Consider the following 11,513-nt stretch of genomic DNA (forward strand, 5'->3'; position numbering starts at 1 on the left):
AACAGTTTCTATTCTTTTCTTCTTCTTGAAATGTTTCTGTTATTTTCTTCTTCTTGAACAGTTTCCGTTCTTTTCTTCTTCTTGAACATTTTCTGTTCTTTTCTTTTTCTTGAAAAGTTTGTTCTTTTCTTCTTCTTGAACAGTTTCTGTTTTTTCTTCTTCTTGAATATTTTCTTTTCTTCTTCTTGAACGGTTTCTGTTCTTTACTTCTTGAACAGTTTCTTTTCTTTTCTTCTTGAACAGTTTCTATTCTTTTCTTCTTCTTGAACAGTTTCCGTTCTCTTCTTCTTCTTGGAAAGTTTCCGTTCTTTTCTTCTTCTTGAACAGTTTCTGTTCTTTTCTTCTTGAAAAGTTTGTTCTTTTCTTCTTGAACAGTTTCCGTTCTTTCTTCTTCTTGAAAAGTTGCTGTTCTTTTCTTCTTCTTGAACAATTTCTGTTTTTTATCTTGAAAAGTTATTGTTCTCTTCTTCGACAGTTTCTTTTCTTTTCTTCTTCTTGAACATTTTCTGTTATTTTCTTCTTCTTGAACAGTTTCTGTTCTTTATTTCTTGAACAGTTTCTGTTCTTTATTTCTTGAACAGTTTCTGTTCTTTACTTCTTGAACAGTTTTCTGTTCTTTACTTCTAGAACAGTTTCCGTTCTCTTCTTCTTGAAAAGTTTCCGTTCTTTTCTTCTTGAACAGTTTCCGTTCTTTCTTCTTCTTGAACAGTTTCTGTTGTTTTCTTCTTCTTGAACATTTTCTGTTCTTTTCTTCTTCTTGAACAGTTTCTGTTCTTTTTTTTCTTGAACAGTTTCTGTTCTTTACTTCTTGAAAAGTTTCTGTTCTTTTCTTCTTCTTGAACAGTTTCTGTTATTTTCTTCTTCTTCAACAGTTTCTGTTCTTTTCTTCTTCTTGAACAGATTCTGTTCTTTTCTTCTTCTTGAACAGTTTCTGTTCTTTTCTTCTTCTTCAACAGTTTCTGTTCTTTTCTTCTTCTTGAACAGTTTCCGTTCTTTTCTTCTTCTTGAACAGTTTCCGTTCTTTTCTTCTTCTTGAACAGTTTCCATTCTTTTCTTCTTCATGAACAGTTTCTGTTATTTTCTTCTTCTTGAACAGTTTCTGTTCTTTTCTTCTTGAACAGTTTCTGTTCTTTTCTTCTTCTTCAACAGTTTCTGTTCTTTTCTTCTTCTTGAACAGATTCTGTTCTTTTCTTCTTCTTCAACAGTTTCTGTTCTTTTCTTCTTCTTGAACAGTTTCCGTTCTTTTCTTCTTCTTGAACAGTTTCCGTTCTTTTCTTCTTCTTGAACAGTTTCCGTTCTTTTCTTCTTCATGAACAGTTTCTGTTATTTTCTTCTTCTTGAACAGTTTCTGTTCTTTTCTTCTTCATGAACAGTTTCTTTTCTTTTCTTCTTCTTGAACAGTTTCTGTTATTTTCTTCTTCTTGAACATTTTCTGTTCTTTTCTTTTTCTTGAAAAGTTGCTGTTCTTTTTTCTTTTTGAACAGTTTCCGTTCTTTTCTTCTTCTTGAACAGTTTCTGTTCTTTTCTTTTTCTTGAAAAGTTGCTGTTCTTTTTTCTTCTTGAACATTTTCTGTTCTTTTCTTCTTCTTGAACAGTTTCTGTTCTTTATTTCTTGAACAGTTTCTGTTCTTTACTTCTTGAACAGTTTCTGTTCTTTACTTCTTGAACGGTTTTCTGTTCTTTACTTCTTGAACAGTTTCCGTTCTCTTCTTCTTGAAAAGTTTCCGTTTTTTACTTCTTGAACAGTTTCTGTTGTTTTCTTTTGAACAGTTTCCTTCTTTTCTTCTTGAACAGTTTCTATTCTTTTCTTCTTCTTGAAATGTTTCTGTTATTTTCTTCTTCTTGAACAGTTTCCGTTCTTTTCTTCTTCTTGAACATTTTCTGTTCTTTTCTTTTTCTTGAAAAGTTTGTTCTTTTCTTCTTCTTGAACAGTTTCTGTTTTTTCTTCTTCTTGAATATTTTCTTTTCTTCTTCTTGAACGGTTTCTGTTCTTTACTTCTTGAACAGTTTCTTTTCTTTTCTTCTTGAACAGTTTCTATTCTTTTCTTCTTCTTGAACAGTTTCCGTTCTCTTCTTCTTCTTGGAAAGTTTCCGTTCTTTTCTTCTTCTTGAACAGTTTCTGTTCTTTTCTTCTTCTTGAAAAGTTTGTTCTTTTCTTCTTGAACAGTTTCCGTTCTTTCTTCTTCTTGAAAAGTTGCTGTTCTTTTCTTCTTCTTGAACAATTTCTGTTTTTTATCTTGAAAAGTTATTGTTCTCTTCTTCGACAGTTTCTTTTCTTTTCTTCTTCTTGAACATTTTCTGTTATTTTCTTCTTCTTGAACAGTTTCTGTTCTTTATTTCTTGAACAGTTTCTGTTCTTTATTTCTTGAACAGTTTCTGTTCTTTACTTCTTGAACAGTTTCCGTTCTTTCTTCTTCTTGAACAGTTTCTGTTGTTTTCTTCTTCTTGAACATTTTCTGTTCTTTTCTTCTTCTTGAACAGTTTCTGTTCTTTTTTTTCTTGAACAGTTTCTGTTCTTTACTTCTTGAAAAGTTTCTGTTCTTTTCTTCTTCTTGAATATTTTTTGTTATTTTCTTCGTCTTGAACATTTTCTGTTCTTTATTTCTTGAACAGTTTCTGTTCTTTTCTTCTTCTTGAAAAGTTTCTGTTCTTTTCTTCTTCATGAAAAGTTTGTTCTTTTCTTCTTCTTGAACATTTTCTGTTCTTTTCTTCTTCTTGAACAGTTTCTGTTCTTTATTTCTTGAACAGTTTCTGTTCTTTTCTTCTTCATGAAAAGTTGCTGTTCTTTTTTCTTCTTGAAAAGTTTCTGTTCTTTTTTCTTCTTGAAAAGTTTCTGTTCGTTTCTTCTACTTGAAAATTTTTTGTTCTTTTCTTCTTCTTGAAAAGTTGCTGTTCTTTTCTTCTTCTTGAACAATTTCTGTTTTTTATCTTGAAAAGTTATTGTTCTCTTCTTCGACAGTTTCTTTTCTTTTCTTCTTCTTGAACATTTTCTGTTATTTTCTTCTTCTTGAACAGTTTCTGTTCTTTACTTCTTGAACAGTTTCTGTTATTTTCTTCTTCTTGAACAGTTTCTTTTCTTCTTCTTGAACAGTTTCCGTTCTCTTCTTCTTGGAAAGTTTCCGTTCTTTTCTTCTTCTTGAACAGTTTCCGTTCTCTTCTTCTTCTTGGAAAGTTTCCGTTCTTTTCTTCTTCTTGAACAGTTTCCGTTCTCTTCTTCTTGGAAAGTTTCCGTTCTTTTCTTCTTCTTGAAAAGTTTGTTCTTTTCTTCTTCTTGAACATTTTCTGTTAATTTCTTCTTGAACAGTTTCTATTCTTTTCTTCTTCTTGAACAGTTTCCGTTCTCTTCTTCTTCTTGGAAAGTTTCCGTTCTTTTCTTCTTCTTGAACAGTTTCTGTTCTTTTCTTCTTCTTGAAAAGTTTGTTCTTTTCTTCTTGAACAGTTTCCGTTCTTTCTTCTTCTTGAAAAGTTGCTGTTCTTTTCTTCTTCTTGAACAATTTCTGTTTTTTATCTTGAAAAGTTATTGTTCTCTTCTTCGACAGTTTCTTTTCTTTTCTTCTTCTTGAACATTTTCTGTTATTTTCTTCTTCTTGAACAGTTTCTGTTCTTTATTTCTTGAACAGTTTCTGTTCTTTATTTCTTGAACAGTTTCTGTTCTTTACTTCTTGAACAGTTTTCTGTTCTTTACTTCTAGAACAGTTTCCGTTCTCTTCTTCTTGAAAAGTTTCCGTTCTTTTCTTCTTGAACAGTTTCCGTTCTTTCTTCTTCTTGAACAGTTTCTGTTGTTTTCTTCTTCTTGAACATTTTCTGTTCTTTTCTTCTTCTTGAACAGTTTCTGTTCTTTTTTTTCTTGAACAGTTTCTGTTCTTTACTTCTTGAAAAGTTTCTGTTCTTTTCTTCTTCTTGAATATTTTTTGTTGTTTTCTTCGTCTTGAACATTTTCTGTTCTTTATTTCTTGAACAGTTTCTGTTCTTTTCTTCTTCTTGAAAAGTTTCTGTTCTTTTCTTCTTCATGAAAAGTTTGTTCTTTTCTTCTTCTTGAACATTTTCTGTTCTTTTCTTCTTCTTGAACAGTTTCTGTTCTTTATTTCTTGAACAGTTTCTGTTCTTTTCTTCTTCATGAAAAGTTGCTGTTCTTTTTTCTTCTTGAAAAGTTGCTGTTCTTTTTTCTTCTTGAAAAGTTTCTGTTCTTTTTTCTTCTTGAAAAGTTTCTGTTCGTTTCTTCTACTTGAAAATTTTTTGTTCTTTTCTTCTTCTTGAAAAGTTGCTGTTCTTTTCTTCTTCTTGAACAATTTCTGTTTTTTATCTTGAAAAGTTATTGTTCTCTTCTTCGACAGTTTCTTTTCTTTTCTTCTTCTTGAACATTTTCTGTTATTTTCTTCTTCTTGAACAGTTTCTGTTCTTTACTTCTTGAACAGTTTCTGTTATTTTCTTCTTCTTGAACAGTTTCTTTTCTTCTTCTTGAACAGTTTCCGTTCTCTTCTTCTTGGAAAGTTTCCGTTCTTTTCTTCTTCTTGAACAGTTTCCGTTCTCTTCTTCTTCTTGGAAAGTTTCCGTTCTTTTCTTCTTCTTGAACAGTTTCCGTTCTCTTCTTCTTGGAAAGTTTCCGTTCTTTTCTTCTTCTTGAAAAGTTTGTTCTTTTCTTCTTCTTGAACATTTTCTGTTAATTTCTTCTTGAACAGTTTCTATTCTTTTCTTCTTCTTGAACAGTTTCCGTTCTCTTCTTCTTCTTGGAAAGTTTCCGTTCTTTTCTTCTTCTTGAACAGTTTCTGTTCTTTTCTTCTTCTTGAAAAGTTTGTTCTTTTCTTCTTGAACAGTTTCCGTTCTTTCTTCTTCTTGAAAAGTTGCTGTTCTTTTCTTCTTCTTGAACAATTTCTGTTTTTTATCTTGAAAAGTTATTGTTCTCTTCTTCGACAGTTTCTTTTCTTTTCTTCTTCTTGAACATTTTCTGTTATTTTCTTCTTCTTGAACAGTTTCTGTTCTTTATTTCTTGAACAGTTTCTGTTCTTTATTTCTTGAACAGTTTCTGTTCTTTACTTCTTGAACAGTTTTCTGTTCTTTACTTCTAGAACAGTTTCCGTTCTCTTCTTCTTGAAAAGTTTCCGTTCTTTTCTTCTTGAACAGTTTCCGTTCTTTCTTCTTCTTGAACAGTTTCTGTTGTTTTCTTCTTCTTGAACATTTTCTGTTCTTTTCTTCTTCTTGAACAGTTTCTGTTCTTTTTTTTCTTGAACAGTTTCTGTTCTTTACTTCTTGAAAAGTTTCTGTTCTTTTCTTCTTCTTGAATATTTTTTGTTATTTTCTTCGTCTTGAACATTTTCTGTTCTTTATTTCTTGAACAGTTTCTGTTCTTTTCTTCTTCATGAAAAGTTTGTTCTTTTCTTCTTCTTGAACATTTTCTGTTCTTTTCTTCTTCTTGAACAGTTTCTGTTCTTTATTTCTTGAACAGTTTCTGTTCTTTTCTTCTTCATGAAAAGTTGCTGTTCTTTTTTCTTCTTGAAAAGTTTCTGTTCTTTTTTCTTCTTGAAAAGTTTCTGTTCGTTTCTTCTACTTGAAAATTTTTTGTTCTTTTCTTCTTCTTGAAAAGTTGCTGTTCTTTTCTTCTTCTTGAACAATTTCTGTTTTTTATCTTGAAAAGTTATTGTTCTCTTCTTCGACAGTTTCTTTTCTTTTCTTCTTCTTGAACATTTTCTGTTATTTTCTTCTTCTTGAACAGTTTCTGTTCTTTATTTCTTGAACAGTTTCTGTTCTTTACTTCTTGAACAGTTTCTGTTCTTTACTTCTTGAACGGTTTTCTGTTCTTTACTTCTTGAACAGTTTCCGTTCTCTTCTTCTTGAAAAGTTTCCGTTTTTTACTTCTTGAACAGTTTCTGTTGTTTTCTTTTGAACAGTTTCCTTCTTTTCTTCTTGAACAGTTTCTATTCTTTTCTTCTTCTTGAAATGTTTCTGTTATTTTCTTCTTCTTGAACAGTTTCCGTTCTTTTCTTCTTCTTGAACATTTTCTGTTCTTTTCTTTTTCTTGAAAAGTTTGTTCTTTTCTTCTTCTTGAACAGTTTCTGTTTTTTCTTCTTCTTGAATATTTTCTTTTCTTCTTCTTGAACGGTTTCTGTTCTTTACTTCTTGAACAGTTTCTTTTCTTTTCTTCTTGAACAGTTTCTATTCTTTTCTTCTTCTTGAACAGTTTCCGTTCTCTTCTTCTTCTTGGAAAGTTTCCGTTCTTTTCTTCTTCTTGAACAGTTTCCGTTCTTTCTTCTTCTTGAAAAGTTGCTGTTCTTTTCTTCTTCTTGAACAATTTCTGTTTTTTATCTTGAAAAGTTATTGTTCTCTTCTTCGACAGTTTCTTTTCTTTTCTTCTTCTTGAACATTTTCTGTTATTTTCTTCTTCTTGAACAGTTTCTGTTCTTTATTTCTTGAACAGTTTCTGTTCTTTATTTCTTGAACAGTTTCTGTTCTTTACTTCTTGAACAGTTTTCTGTTCTTTACTTCTAGAACAGTTTCCGTTCTCTTCTTCTTGAAAAGTTTCCGTTCTTTTCTTCTTGAACAGTTTCCGTTCTTTCTTCTTCTTGAACAGTTTCTGTTGTTTTCTTCTTCTTGAACATTTTCTGTTCTTTTCTTCTTCTTGAACAGTTTCTGTTCTTTTTTTTCTTGAACAGTTTCTGTTCTTTACTTCTTGAAAAGTTTCTGTTCTTTTCTTCTTCTTGAATATTTTTTGTTATTTTCTTCGTCTTGAACATTTTCTGTTCTTTATTTCTTGAACAGTTTCTGTTCTTTTCTTCTTCTTGAAAAGTTTCTGTTCTTTTCTTCTTCATGAAAAGTTTGTTCTTTTCTTCTTCTTGAACATTTTCTGTTCTTTTCTTCTTCTTGAACAGTTTCTGTTCTTTATTTCTTGAACAGTTTCTGTTCTTTTCTTCTTCATGAAAAGTTGCTGTTCTTTTTTCTTCTTGAAAAGTTTCTGTTCTTTTTTCTTCTTGAAAAGTTTCTGTTCGTTTCTTCTACTTGAAAATTTTTTGTTCTTTTCTTCTTCTTGAAAAGTTGCTGTTCTTTTCTTCTTCTTGAACAATTTCTGTTTTTTATCTTGAAAAGTTATTGTTCTCTTCTTCGACAGTTTCTTTTCTTTTCTTCTTCTTGAACATTTTCTGTTATTTTCTTCTTCTTGAACAGTTTCTGTTCTTTACTTCTTGAACAGTTTCTGTTATTTTCTTCTTCTTGAACAGTTTCTTTTCTTCTTCTTGAACAGTTTCCGTTCTCTTCTTCTTGGAAAGTTTCCGTTCTTTTCTTCTTCTTGAACAGTTTCCGTTCTCTTCTTCTTCTTGGAAAGTTTCCGTTCTTTTCTTCTTCTTGAACAGTTTCCGTTCTCTTCTTCTTGGAAAGTTTCCGTTCTTTTCTTCTTCTTGAAAAGTTTGTTCTTTTCTTCTTCTTGAACATTTTCTGTTAATTTCTTCTTGAACAGTTTCTATTCTTTTCTTCTTCTTGAACAGTTTCCGTTCTCTTCTTCTTCTTGGAAAGTTTCCGTTCTTTTCTTCTTCTTGAACAGTTTCTGTTCTTTTCTTCTTCTTGAAAAGTTTGTTCTTTTCTTCTTGAACAGTTTCCGTTCTTTCTTCTTCTTGAAAAGTTGCTGTTCTTTTCTTCTTCTTGAACAATTTCTGTTTTTTATCTTGAAAAGTTATTGTTCTCTTCTTCGACAGTTTCTTTTCTTTTCTTCTTCTTGAACATTTTCTGTTATTTTCTTCTTCTTGAACAGTTTCTGTTCTTTATTTCTTGAACAGTTTCTGTTCTTTATTTCTTGAACAGTTTCTGTTCTTTACTTCTTGAACAGTTTTCTGTTCTTTACTTCTAGAACAGTTTCCGTTCTCTTCTTCTTGAAAAGTTTCCGTTCTTTTCTTCTTGAACAGTTTCCGTTCTTTCTTCTTCTTGAACAGTTTCTGTTGTTTTCTTCTTCTTGAACATTTTCTGTTCTTTTCTTCTTCTTGAACAGTTTCTGTTCTTTTTTTTCTTGAACAGTTTCTGTTCTTTACTTCTTGAAAAGTTTCTGTTCTTTTCTTCTTCTTGAATATTTTTTGTTATTTTCTTCGTCTTGAACATTTTCTGTTCTTTATTTCTTGAACAGTTTCTGTTCTTTTCTTCTTCATGAAAAGTTTGTTCTTTTCTTCTTCTTGAACATTTTCTGTTCTTTTCTTCTTCTTGAACAGTTTCTGTTCTTTATTTCTTGAACAGTTTCTGTTCTTTTCTTCTTCATGAAAAGTTGCTGTTCTTTTTTCTTCTTGAAAAGTTTCTGTTCTTTTTTCTTCTTGAAAAGTTTCTGTTCGTTTCTTCTACTTGAAAATTTTTTGTTCTTTTCTTCTTCTTGAAAAGTTGCTGTTCTTTTCTTCTTCTTGAACAATTTCTGTTTTTTATCTTGAAAAGTTATTGTTCTCTTCTTCGACAGTTTCTTTTCTTTTCTTCTTCTTGAACATTTTCTGTTATTTTCTTCTTCTTGAACAGTTTCTGTTCTTTACTTCTTGAACAGTTTCTGTTATTTTCTTCTTCTTGAACAGTTTCTTTTCTTCTTCTTGAACAGTTTCCGTTCTCTTCTTCTTGGAAAGTTTCCGTTCTTTTCTTCTTCTTGAACAGTTTCCGTTCTCTTCTTCTTCTTGGAAAGTTTCCGTTCTTTTCTTCTTCTTGAACAGTTTCCGTTCTCTTCTTCTTGGAAAGTTTCCGTTCTTTTCTTCTTCTTGAAAAGTTTGTTCTTTTCTTCTTCTTGAACATTTTCTGTTAATTTCTTCTTGAAAAGTTTCCGTTCTTTTCTTCTTGAACAGTTTCCGTTCTTTCTTCTTCTTGAAAAGTTGCTGTTCTTTTCTTCTTCTTGAACAATTTCTGTTTTTTATCTTGAAAAGTTATTGTTCTCTTCTTCGACAGTTTCTTTTCTTTTCTTCTTCTTGAACATTTTCTGTTATTTTCTTCTTCTTGAACAGTTTCTCTTCTTTACTTCTTGAACAGTTTCTTTTCTTTTCTTCTTCTTGAACAGTTTCTGTTCTTTTCTTCTTCTTGAACAGTTTCTGTTCTTTTCTTCTTCTTGAACAGTTTCTGTTATTTTCTTCTTCTTGAACAGTTTCCGTTCTTTTCTTCTTCTTGAACATTTTCTGTTCTTTTCTTTTTCTTGAAAAGTTTCTGTTTTTTCTTCTTCTTGAACCTTTTCTTTTCTTCTTCTTGAAAAGTTTGTTCTTTTCTTCTTCTTGAACAGTTTCTGTTTTTTCTTCTTCTTGAATATTTTCTTTTCTTCTTCTTGAACGGTTTCTGTTCTTTACTTCTTGAACAGTTTCTTTTCTTTTCTTCTTCTTGAAAAGTTGCTGTTCTTTTTTCTTCTTGAACAGTTTCTGTTCTTTTCTTCTTGAAAAGTTTCTGGTCTTTTCTTCTTGAACAGTTTCTGGTATTTTCTTCTTCCTGAAAAGTTTCTGTTCTTTTCTTCTTCTTGAACATGTTTTGTTATTTTCTTCTTCTTGAACAGTTTCCGTTCTCTTCTTCTTCTTGGAAAGTTTCCGTTCTTTTCTTCTTCTTGAACAGTTTCTGTTCTTTTCTTCTTCTTGAAAAGTTTGTTCTTTTCTTCTTCTTGAACATTTTCTGTTATTTTCTTCTTCTTGAACAGTTTCTGTTCTTTACTTCTTGAACAGTTTCTTTTTTTTTCTTCTTCTTGAACAGTTTCCGTTCTTTTCTTCTTCTTGAACATTTTCTGTTCTTTTCTTTTTCTTGAAAAGTTTGTTCTTTTCTTCTTCTTGAACAGTTTCTGTTTTTTCTTCTTCTTGAATATTTTCTTTTCTTCTTCTTGAACGGTTTCTGTTCTTTACTTCTTGAACAGTTTCTTTTCTTTTCTTCTTGAACAGTTTCTATTCTTTTCTTCTTCTTGAACAGTTTCCGTTCTCTTCTTCTTCTTGGAAAGTTTCCGTTCTTTTCTTCTTCTTGAACAGTTTCTGTTCTTTTCTTCTTCTTGAAAAGTTTGTTCTTTTCTTCTTCTTGAACATTTTCTGTTAATTTCTTCTTGAAAAGTTTCCGTTCTTTTCTTCTTGAACAGTTTCCGTTCTTTCTTCTTCTTGAAAAGTTGCTGTTCTTTTCTTCTTCTTGAACAATTTCTGTTTTTTATCTTGAAAAGTTATTGTTCTCTTCTTCGACAGTTTCTTTTCTTTTCTTCTTCTTGAACATTTTCTGTTATTTTCTTCTTGAACAGTTTCCGTTCTTTCTTCTTCTTGAAAAGTTTCCGTTCTTTTCTTCTTGAACAGTTTCCGTTCTTTCTTCTTCTTGAACAGTTTCTGTTGTTTTCTTCTTCTTGAACATTTTCTGTTCTTTTCTTCTTCTTGAACAGTTTCTGTTCTTTTTTTTCTTGAACAGTTTCTGTTCTTTACTTCTTGAAAAGTTTCTGTTCTTTTCTTCTTAGAAAGTTTCTCTTCTTTTCTTCTTCTTGAATATTTTTTGTTATTTTCTTCGTCTTGAACATTTTCTGTTCTTTATTTCTTGAACAGTTTCTGTTCTTTTCTTCTTCTTGAAAAGTTTCTGTTCTTTTCTTCTTCATGAAAAGTTTGTTCTTTTCTTCTTCTTGAACATTTTCTGTTCTTTTCTTCTTCTTGAACAGTTTCTGTTCTTTATTTCTTGAACAGTTTCTTTTCTTTTCTTCTTCATGAAAAGTTTCTGTTCGTTTCTTCTACTTGAAAATTTTTTGTTCTTTTTTCTTCTTGAAAAGTTTGTTCTTTTCTTCTTCTTGAACATTTTCTGTTCTTTTCTTCTTCTTGAACAGTTTGTTCTTTTCTTCTTCTTGAACATTTTCTGTTCTTTTCTTCTTCTTGAACAGTTTCTGTTTTTTCTTCTTCTTGAACAGTTTCTGTTCTTTTCTTCTTCTTTAACAGTTTCTGTTATTTTCTTCTTCTTGAACAGTTTCCGTTCTTTTCTTCTTCTTGAACAGTTTCCGTTCTTTTCTTCTTCTTGAACAGTTTCTGTTGTTTTCTTCTTCTTGAACATTTTCTGTTCTTTTCTTTTTCTTGAACGGTTTCTGTTTTTTACTTGAACAGTTTCCTTGCTTTTCTTCTTGAAAAGTTTCCTTCTTTTCTTCTTGAACAGTTTCTATTCTTTTCTTCTTCTTGAAATGTTTCTGTTCTTTTCTTCTTCTGAACAGTTCCTGTTCTTTATTTCTTGAACAGTTTCTGGTCTTTTCTTCTTGAACAGTTTCTGTTCTTTTCTTCTTCTCGAACATTTTCTGTTATTTTCTTCTTCTTGAACAGTTTCCGTTCTTTTCTTCTTCTTGAACAGATTCTGTCCTTTTCTTGAACAGTGTCTCTTTTTTTCTTCTTCTTGAACAGTTTCCGTTCTTTTCTTCTTCTTGAACATTTTCTGTTCTTTTCTTTTTCTTGAACCGTTTCTGTTCTTTATTTCTTGAACAGTTTCTGTTCTTTACTTCTTGAACAGTTTTCTGTTCTTTCTTCTTCTTGAACAGTTTCTGTTGTTTTCTTCTTCTTGAACATTTTCTGTTCTTTTCTTTTTCTTGAACAGTTTCTGTT

The sequence above is a fragment of the Leuresthes tenuis genome, unplaced genomic scaffold (assembly GCF_036924035.1).
Source record: "Leuresthes tenuis unplaced genomic scaffold, fLeuTen1.0.hap1 SCAF_1, whole genome shotgun sequence".
In the NCBI taxonomy this organism is placed as follows: Eukaryota; Metazoa; Chordata; class Actinopteri; order Atheriniformes; family Atherinopsidae; genus Leuresthes; species Leuresthes tenuis.